This window comes from Cyprinus carpio, unplaced genomic scaffold (assembly GCF_018340385.1).
Source record: "Cyprinus carpio isolate SPL01 unplaced genomic scaffold, ASM1834038v1 S000000168, whole genome shotgun sequence".
Classification (NCBI taxonomy): domain Eukaryota; kingdom Metazoa; phylum Chordata; class Actinopteri; order Cypriniformes; family Cyprinidae; genus Cyprinus; species Cyprinus carpio.
In genome coordinates this window covers 85,001-94,937 of record NW_024872919.1, presented here as the reverse complement: position 1 = coordinate 94,937, position 9,937 = coordinate 85,001, and positions in this window count along the sequence as shown.

The following is a 9,937-nucleotide window of genomic DNA, read 5'->3' as shown; positions in this document are numbered from 1 at the left end:
TCTGTTTGTTTTTAAAAATTTTTTACTGTAAACTGTAGGTGTTTTGGCACTCAGCTGTCTGTTTTTTGTTAGATCCAGGTCTGTCTTCAGCTGCTGTAGGGAATAAAGTGCTGGTGGTGTTGGTGTTGTTGTCCCGTTTAGCTGAGCTGCTGTGTGATGATTTACCATGGCAGGAGCTGTACTAAGAAATGAAAAGAAATATAGAAATATAAAACAAGAAAAATATATAAATGCATAAATACATTTACTAAGAAATGTAATAAATAAATAAAAATAATACTTGGTATTTTTTATTTCCTATATATCTATCATTATTTGTTCACACTTACTTTTCATCATTTCTACTTGTTTTGGTTCACATGTACTTGTGTTTTTTTGTATTTATGTCAACATTTATTTAGTTCCACATTTTTTCTACATTTATATTGTTTTTTTACTTATTTCTACTCAAAAGAAGAGATGCATGATTAACTGTTAATATATTGTTAAAAACAGACCTTGACTTTTTTTGACTTAGATATTTGCATTGACCTCACCCACTGTCATGTTACAATTATTCTAATAAACAAATTTTTGATATGAAGTACAAAACAGTAACTATTTGCTCATAATGGAGAATTCCTGTTTATTTTTTGTTGGTTTGTCAAAAAGCTCAGATTTCATTGTCAATGACAGACCTTGCTGCATAAGTTTCATCACAAACACAGGCTCCTTCCCCTCTTGGGCTCCACCCCTTTGACTCCATTGTTCTGTTCCTTCCCTCCAGATGCCCAGTCCTCACTCCCCTGGTGTTACCCCTGTTCTGTCAGACCCTTTTCTTGCCTCATCCCTGAAGCCGCAGCATTGCCTAGGACTACTGTGCATAAGATGGACATTGCCAAAGCCCTCTCCTTCTACCTTTGTACAGTCTGATACAAACAATGTCAGGGTTTGCTATGTTTCATCATGTTTTGTTGATGTTCCAAATCCGTCAGTTTTTCACAGTCACTAAAGTCTGGAATAAATACATGACATTTCCTCAGATTTTTCCCCCAGTCTACAGTCTGGAGAAGCTGATGCTAGATGCTGAAGTCAGAGCCAGTCTGTAGATTAGATTTGACAGATTTCATAGAAAATTGGGTCATGTATGATGGTCACAGACTCCAATTTTTTATTCGAACATCCATCCAGATCAGACATGTGGATTTTTAAGACTATTTTACTATCTTCGGGGCCCTTAGGGTGACACTGCATCACTTACAGGAATGGAAATCACAACATGGGCTCAGGAATACATCCAGAAAATTGTCGGGAACACACCCCCCGGGTACACCGGGCCAAAGGCTAAAAACCCCCGGGAGGTAAAAAAATACACATACTGCATAAATTAAACATCATGGCTGTGAAGAAGGACCCGGGGTACTGAAATGGCCAGCCGGGGAGTCCAGTTTTTCCCACCATAGAAAACTTTTTGGGCATCAAAAGAGGAAGATGGCAAAGAAGACCCAAGAATTGGGAGAAACTGGGGCCTGTATTAGAAAAAATTTGGGACAACTTTCCCTATTCCTAAACTTGAGCAACTTGTCCCCCCTCAGCCCCCAGATTTGCAGATTTTCTAAAAAGAAGGGGGGATCCCAAACACAGTGGTAAACAGGGCCCTTTTGTCCCCAACTTTTTTGGGAGATGTTTTGGGATGCCATGAAATTTAAAATCAACTTTTTTTTCCCCCCTTAAAAATGATACACTTTCTCAGTTTAAACATTTGATATGTCATCTATGTTGTTTTCCCTGAATAAAATATTGAAATTTGAAACTTCCACATCATTGCATTCTTTTTTTATTCACAATTTGTACAGTGTCCTAACTTTTTGAACGGGTTTTTTTGAAAGCATATTGTTTTCATTTGTCAAGCCCCTTTTTGCAAAAAAAGGACACGTTTTCTGTGAGTTTGTTGTGATCGGAATGACATTAAAGTCTGATAGTATATGATCCTTTTTGTTGTTAATTTCATGATTCCCAGTTTTTTTCCATGGGAAAAAAATGTAAATTGGGAAAAATATAAAAAAAAATCCAATACAGATTCAAATGAAATATTGAAGAATATGGCCCAACTGTACTGGAAAACCTTATGGGGTTTCAGGGGAAAAGCACGGGAGGGCCCCCATTTTTTTTCTTAGCAGTTTAAAAAACAATTGATCCCAAAGAAATTACAAAATTTAGGGATTTCTGTTCTGTTTTCAACTTTAAGAGTTCTTGTAAGATCTGATGTCATTGACCAAAACAAAACAGCACCGAGCACCCTACCCATCAGAGCAGTGAATAATGGGATCACAGCTTAAACAGATCACAACACTGGACACGGACTTGGGGTGAAAAAAGAGAAGATAATGTTAACTTTTTAACAAGCGGGTTTTTATTCTCTATCTAAAAATTGTATTAAAAAACACCAATATCCCCCCAGTTTTTACCTGCATATGCCTGACAGAGTTCAGTGAAGTTGAGCTGTTCACATTCTGATGATGATGAAGATGATGATGATGGAGAGTTACTGCTGATGGCAAGGACAGGCAGACGAGCTGAACATGACAGAAATACTCATAAAGCTGAATACAGTGTTTGTTGCAAAATAAATCAATCAGACACTGGTTCAATGGTTTGCCACTGAAGGCAGTTTCAGTAAACACACATGATTGGAAACATTTTGAAACAGTTATGAAGTACCGAAGCCTCATTTACTGAAATCACGTGGAATTTTGGTGGTTTGATATGCACTCTAGAAACACTTTGTTCAAAACAAATGATTTTGCAGGAGGTTTCTGAAGTTTCTACCTTCAGCACATATATCATTAGTAAACTTTCTATTTTGCTTTATCCACCTTTTTCTTCTAAGCAAGTAGAAGTAAAGCCTCTCGGCGAGACTTCCGTCTATTAGCCGCTATAGGGAAATAATGAGAAGAATAACAAACTGCAGTAAATGTAAAACTGTTTTGCAATTCATAAAACCTTGTGTGCATAATTAAGATAATACATTAAAATACGTTATACCAACATTGTCAATATCAAGCAGAAAATGAACTATTTTGTATATTTAAAGGCCACACTGGGACTTAGAAGTTAGACCACAGCCGGTTACGCCCACTCTACTTAAAAAAAAAACACAAAAAAAAACCTGATACTAGGAAAAAAAAACAAACATTTATTTAATTTGAACAATGAACACTAGGCTATAATTCCAAACTGAAAGCTTCTTGCTCCTAACAAGGAGCTGCAGAGTTGCAACACAGATCAGTTGGAGTCAGATTTTACTTTTTTAATCATTATATAATTATATAATATTAGAAATATTACTTTTTTTTTACTCATTATATATTTTATATACTTTTTATCTCATATAAATAAGCCTATAGTGTCGTCTATAGGACTGTGTTTCTTCAAGGAAGAATATAATCACAATGTTAAGACCCATAGCAGGCTAAATTATACTATAATATTTAACTTCACCATACACAAAGGGGGATTCTGGAATCTCTGCTCACACTGTTGATTCAGTTTATAGAGTCCAGCATGTTTTTTTTGTGATGTTTGTGATGGTCAGAGATCCAGTTTTGATGATCCACCTTCAGTCTTTGTCTCAGAATCTCCCATACAGCATCGCCATCATATATATAGTAACACGATTCGGCCATTACATTGATTTAAACTAATTAAAGTGTTTTTAGTTCCAAACCTCCAGAGAATCAGATGATCATCCATTATTTCGGTAACTTTAATGTTCAGAGTGACACGACTCTCCCTCCGTCATAAAACAGCCCTCACTTCATCTGTTTCACCAAAACATACCTAACAAAACAGATTCTGAAATTTGGGGTGTGTTCACACTTGGCGAGTTTCAGGAACTTCGCTTGTTTTTTGTTTGTTTTTGAAATTCCTGGTTCAGAGTTCATGTTGGCATTATAACGCAAACCTAAATAAAAAAAAAGTGGGGATGTATGATGTACATAGGCTTAACCTATATTTTTGGAAACTTCAAAACATTGATATGTGCTGTGTGCTAGGCTATATGCACTCATACTAGTATTCGGACGTATGTGACTATATACAATGGTATTTTTCTCAGCTGGTATCTCACAAACAGCTTAAAAAAACGTGGAGTCAAAACAGCGGCAGGAATTCTTCCGTGACACAGTGAAGAACAAAAAATCACACTATTTTTGGTAAAATTTGGGAATTTTGGTCTAGTTTTAATAGTTCACCAAAAACCACACCCTGAACCAATAACAGTAATCAATGTAAACATGCAGTTCAAAACAATATTGTATAACAAAATCAGGACTTTACAAAAAACAATATTTTAAAATAAAAAGTAAGAGCACGGTTATGTCTTATAACTTACCAACCAGACGCCACAAGCAGAACAAAACAAAATGTGAACCATTTTCAGATTACAGCACTTTAAATATGTGAACATTCGTGACAGACAGCTTGTGGAAAAGGACAGTGAAAAAAACATAATGGTTTGGTTTCCTCAACCAAAAATTTTGCCCCACACCCATCCATTACACATGTCATGCTTTTCTGCATTTTTTGTTGAATTCTTCCTCAATTTCACTTCATAGTAGCAAAAACCCATGTTTGCACTTTTTTTTTTTTTTTTTTTTTTGTAGAATGCAGAACTTTTTTGCCCAGCAAAAAAATCAAACCAAAATTTTTAAAAGGTCGTAAGAGTTCATTTTTTGACTCACAAAAAGGCTACAAGCGCACATGCATTCAAGTGAATAACATATGTAACGTGCTTCTTCTGTGCTTTGTTATTTTATCTTTTTTTGTATAATAAAGATTCTTCAAATGTTTTGAATTTGCTTTGAAATGTGCCCCTTTTTAATTTATAAAAATAGTATTAAAGCGCATGCGCTTCGGAAAAAGATAAAGCATTTTCCCCAAAAAAATTTTAAAAAAGCCTAAATGTGTTAAAACCCCCAAACCTCCCTAAAAACCCCACTGCGGGAAAACATTCTTTTTAATCCCAGACCCTAGAAAAACCAAGCCTGGTTTTGTTTTTCTAGCAAAAAGAATAAACCCGATTCAGTAAAGAATAGCTGGTTGAAGTAAAATTTTGTGTTCCTAAAGGGTAGAAAACCTGGATTTTGGATCCCAGGCCTGTCATTTTTTGTTGGAAAAGAGTTCTTTTATTTCTCTCCTGTTGATACAAACCTCACAATCTGACTTCCTTTCATGAAACACTTTACGCTCTATTTCCCACAGGCGAAAATTAGTTGAAGTTATGTTTTTCTTTATAATTTTAATTTTTCCTGTTTTGTTTGAATAAAAAAAGAGACGCGCCTAAAAACAAAGATTTCCCTCAGAAATAAAAAAGAAAAGACGCCAATCATTTTAGTTTCCCTGGGGCTGTAATATTGTCGCACTTTAGCATTTTAAAAATGCAAAATTTTGTATAAGCTATGTGCCCGGGGAGGGGAAAGGGATCCCGCACGCTGGATTAAAAAAACCCACTTCAAGATTTTCTTAAATATTATAATGTTTGCCAGTACAACGGTTTATGCTGATTTGGCGTTTTGGTTTGGGGCCACTAATTAAAATGTTTTTTATACTGTTTAGTTCATGCTTTTTTTTTAATTTTGAGTAAGGCGGGATTTGCCTGTTATTTCCAGATAAAAAATAGTCGAAATTCGAGCAGGTATGTTCTTGAATCTCATTTGGACTTGGGTTTCTGTCTAGATCACAACGGGCAGATTGAGTCAGCCACACATGTTCCTGTTTGTTCTCCCTTTTGTTTGAAATAAACTTTTATACAAAAAGTAAATGTAGCTTTTAAACCCAAAAAAAGAAAACAGTGCAGTTACCATTTACAAAAAATGGTGAAAAAGACTAAAACAATTTTTTTTCCCCTTTTGGCCACCAGATGGGTCCGAGTTTCCCGTCAAGTTTGAGAAAGATTTTCCAGAAAACTTTTTTTTACCCATAAACAAAAAACCACACAAATTTTCCCTCTTTACTTTTAAAAATCCAATAAGAAAAATTTATATCTTATATCTGTTTTTTTTTAGAGCATGCATAATGGATCCAGCTTCAAGATCACAACAATGGATGTGGACTTGGAATTAAGACCATTTTTTTTTTTTCAATAAGTTCTTTAGTCTCTGGAGAACCAAAAATGTAAAAAAGGGTTTCTGCAAATCAAAATTTTTATTTTGTACAGATGGCCAGACAAAAAGAAATTTAAAGTTTAAAAAGGTCTGTCTTTGCAAAATGGTTTCTGTTGCATTTTGGTTTTGGTTGGCGCACTGTTATACACTGAAAAAAAATGTTTTTTTTTTTTAGCGTGTTATTAGCTTAATTACACCCAAAAATGAAAATGCGAAAAAACCACAGAATCTGCAGATATAACAAATTTCAGAGGAACAATACTTGCATTTTTTCAAAAAAGATCTGGAATGACGGGGGAAAAACAGGTTTGAACTGTTTGGGGTTGTATCAAAACTCTGTATTTTCAGAAAAAAATGCTTGACTTTAACTATAAGCTTTATATTTGGGGTATGCCACTTTTTACGTATACTTGTGTGATCAGTATATTTAAAAATCGCTTCATCATTTCTGCAAAATCGACTGAGCATTAAAATAGACAAGTGTTCGCTCACGTTTAGGAATAGGATGGGTTTGTCCCATTCCCTTGTCTAAATAACCAGGCTTCTAGTTGCTCAATCTGCGTAGTCCTTTCTTTGTCACAAAATCTTCCCTCGTTTATGATGCATCAAAAATGTTTTTCTATGGTGAAAGATCTGGACTGCAGGCCTGGCCCTTTCTCAGTAACCCCGGATCCTTCCCTTTCTAACCAGCCATGCGGCTGTTGTGAAATTGATCAGCAGTATGTGGTCGCGAGTGGCATTGGTCTGATGTCTTTGGACAATATTGCAAGGTATTACCGCTGCAGATGCAAGACGACGTTCTTGTTTTTTTTAAAAAAGAAAAAACTCGCTTTAAGAGAACTAAAACTAGTCAACCATGAAAATGTTGCAGTGTGCAAGCATTGCGTTAAAGCCTAATTTTCTAAAAAAAAAAATGTATTACAGCGTGCAAAAAAGCTGAGTGCACACGCAACATCATCTCAGGGGTTTTCATGCAGGGAGCTTCCTGTGAAAGTCACCAGAGTGGGTTCGTGACTGAGCGCTGATCAACGCAACTTTATGGCGTTAGGGGCATTGTCCCTTCTTGGATCCTTCTTTTAGGGAGGGTTAAAAAGACAAGGGATGACATGGGGCTGAAAAAATTAATTCCTCTTTCAATTTTCGTCCAAAAACGGAAAAACAACAAATTGTTTCCGGAAACCACTGTAAGGAAATGCAAAAAGTGTTTCCCTTTTTGTGAAACTCCTTATACCCACCTCCCCCATGTTATGTCCCCTGGTGGTGTCCATAGGAAAAAATCATGAATGAGCACTTGGCCAAAGAAAAACCTAATAGCAGCTTAGTCTACTCTGGATTCAGGTTAAGAAAAAAGGGTCTTTCATTTTTTTTGTGTTATTAAAAATATGAGTCCTATAGTAGTTTTTATAATAAGCACACTGATTGGTAATGGCACCTTTTTACATATTTTTTTTGTTGCTGTTTTGTTGTTTTATCCTAATGGTTTAATTTTACACTGATCCAAATGAAACATACAAGATTTCAACATAAATAGATAATAAACAATATCACGGTGTATGTGCTTTTCTAAAGTTTTTCTATAGGGCCCGCCCTGTTCAGGGGGTAAGTGTTGCCTCAAAAAAAAACCAAAAAAAAACTATCCCCTCCCCTTTTTCAACGAATGTACAATACCAGGTGGAATGGGGCCCCCCCCGCAAAAACAAATTGGCATTTTTTTTTTGTTTTTTTATGGATGTTATATTTAAGCATCTGTAGGGCCCCCCCCGGGTTGTAACCCCAGTTTGGGGGCCCCCGCTGGATTACTGTGAAAGCCCCAATAACCTACAAAGATTATATTTGTCATTTAAAACTTATCACTAGATTATCGACAACAACAAAAACTTGACTTAACGCTTGAGTATACTAGACTGGTTTTGAATTAGAGTAACTGAGCAACTTTTCAATAGGATTCTAGATTAGCATTGTCGTTGCTTAAAGGTCCTTCGCAGAGCAGGCATTCCTCAAAACTGGTGGCGGCTGTTTAATGTATCCGTGTTGTCTTACTGCTGATCATTCTCACTGTTTCGGAAAAATAAAGCCTAAAAGCTGTCGCTAAGACAACAAGTTGTCGCAAAAGGATTTGACAGAGGCTCATTTTTATAAAATTGTATATTTACGGTGGAGTATCTATACCTTACTGGTGGCTAAATATAATGTATAGGGTGTGTTAGTTTTATCCACTGCAAGATAAGCAACGGTTGCCAATTGTGAACCTAAGAAGGTTGGTCAAATGGATAGAGGTTCCGTTACATCTCCAGTATCTGGATCCTTATGGGCATTACATTCGGCTGGTGTAATTGTTAAATATCGCGTGCGTGATGCTGAGTCTTTATTGCTCAAAGTAGTCCAACCCGTTTTCCTAGACATTTTTTTTTTGGAATGTGTAAGCTCTCGAAGAAATACCAAGTTGAGAGCCAATATTTGGCCTCAACATAAAAAAAAAAACAAGTGGCTCACATTCAACAAGGCCGGATCGTTATCTATTGTCCTATTGTGACATTTTCCTATAAAGTTTATTTGATTTTTGTCATTATTCATAGATCCATGTAAATACTTTAAGAACCGGTAAAGTAATTTTCCGACGTGTGGATCACTTTCTTTTACTTTTTTTTCGTCTTTGTTCCTACACGTTCGTCAGTATTCTTCTTCTGAGCAACGAAAAATGTTTATCGGAATTGTCCGCCAAAATATAGAGAATTCCAAACTTGTGAGTAAACCTGGTAGAGTTACTAAACTCTATAACAGAACACAAGTTCTGTTTGCCACAAAGCCTCCGCCATAACTTGAATTCTTTCAGACATAATAAATAATTTGTTGTCCGGGCCCAAGGGATGGGTTTTTGGTTCATAAAAAAAAAAATGGGGTGGCGGCGGTGCTGCCAGAAAGGGGGGGGGGTTATGGAAATTTCAACGGGTCCTTTCTCGGCTTAATAGGCTACGCTAAAAAATGGGATGGCTGGTTGGTCATCACCTGGTGGCCGCCCCCCCTATCCTTTTTATGGGCATGTAAACCACTCATTTGGGGTCATGTGTTTTTGGGGTTGTGGTAAATTCTACACTGGGGGGGGGTTGGACAAGGGGGGGGGGATGGGGGGGGGGGAGAGTGGGGTCCAGTATGTGTCGTTAAGTAAAAGGTTAGTAAATCGGGGAATATGGATTAAAGAGGCTGTGGCCTGTGGGTGGGGTCGGGGGGATATGGTCCCCTCCGCAGGTGGGGGAGAAAAGGAAGCTGAGATCATACAGACTTATGGGGGGAGAGCGGGGAACCTGTTTCGTTGTGTGCGGGTAGGGGGGGGGGTTGCTGGGGTGGGCGGGAGGGGAAATTAGCTGTGGGGGGGGGCGGGGGGGCTGTGGGGGGGGGGGGAGGGGGGGGGGGGGTGATGAGGGGGGGCGTGTGGTTGGAGGGGGGGGAGGGTGGGGGGCGGGGTTGAGGGGCGGGGGGTGTGTCGGGGGGCGTCACATGGGGGGAGTTGGTAATAGGGGTTGGGGCGGCATGTGCAGGGGGTTGGGAGGGGTTGTGGGATGGGGTCTCCACTAGTGAAAGGGGGGTGATAGTTGGGAAAGGGGTGGGGTGAGGGGTGCCTACAAGCTCGGGTGGGAGGTTGGTAAAAAAAAAAAGGCCGGGGGTAAAAAAGGTAACACAAAAAAAAAAAAGATAATAAATAAAAGGAATAAGGGGGGGGGGTAAAAATGGGGTGGGGAAAAACAATAGGTGGACAAAAAAAAACAAAAGACAACAAAAGGATATAACAAAAAAGG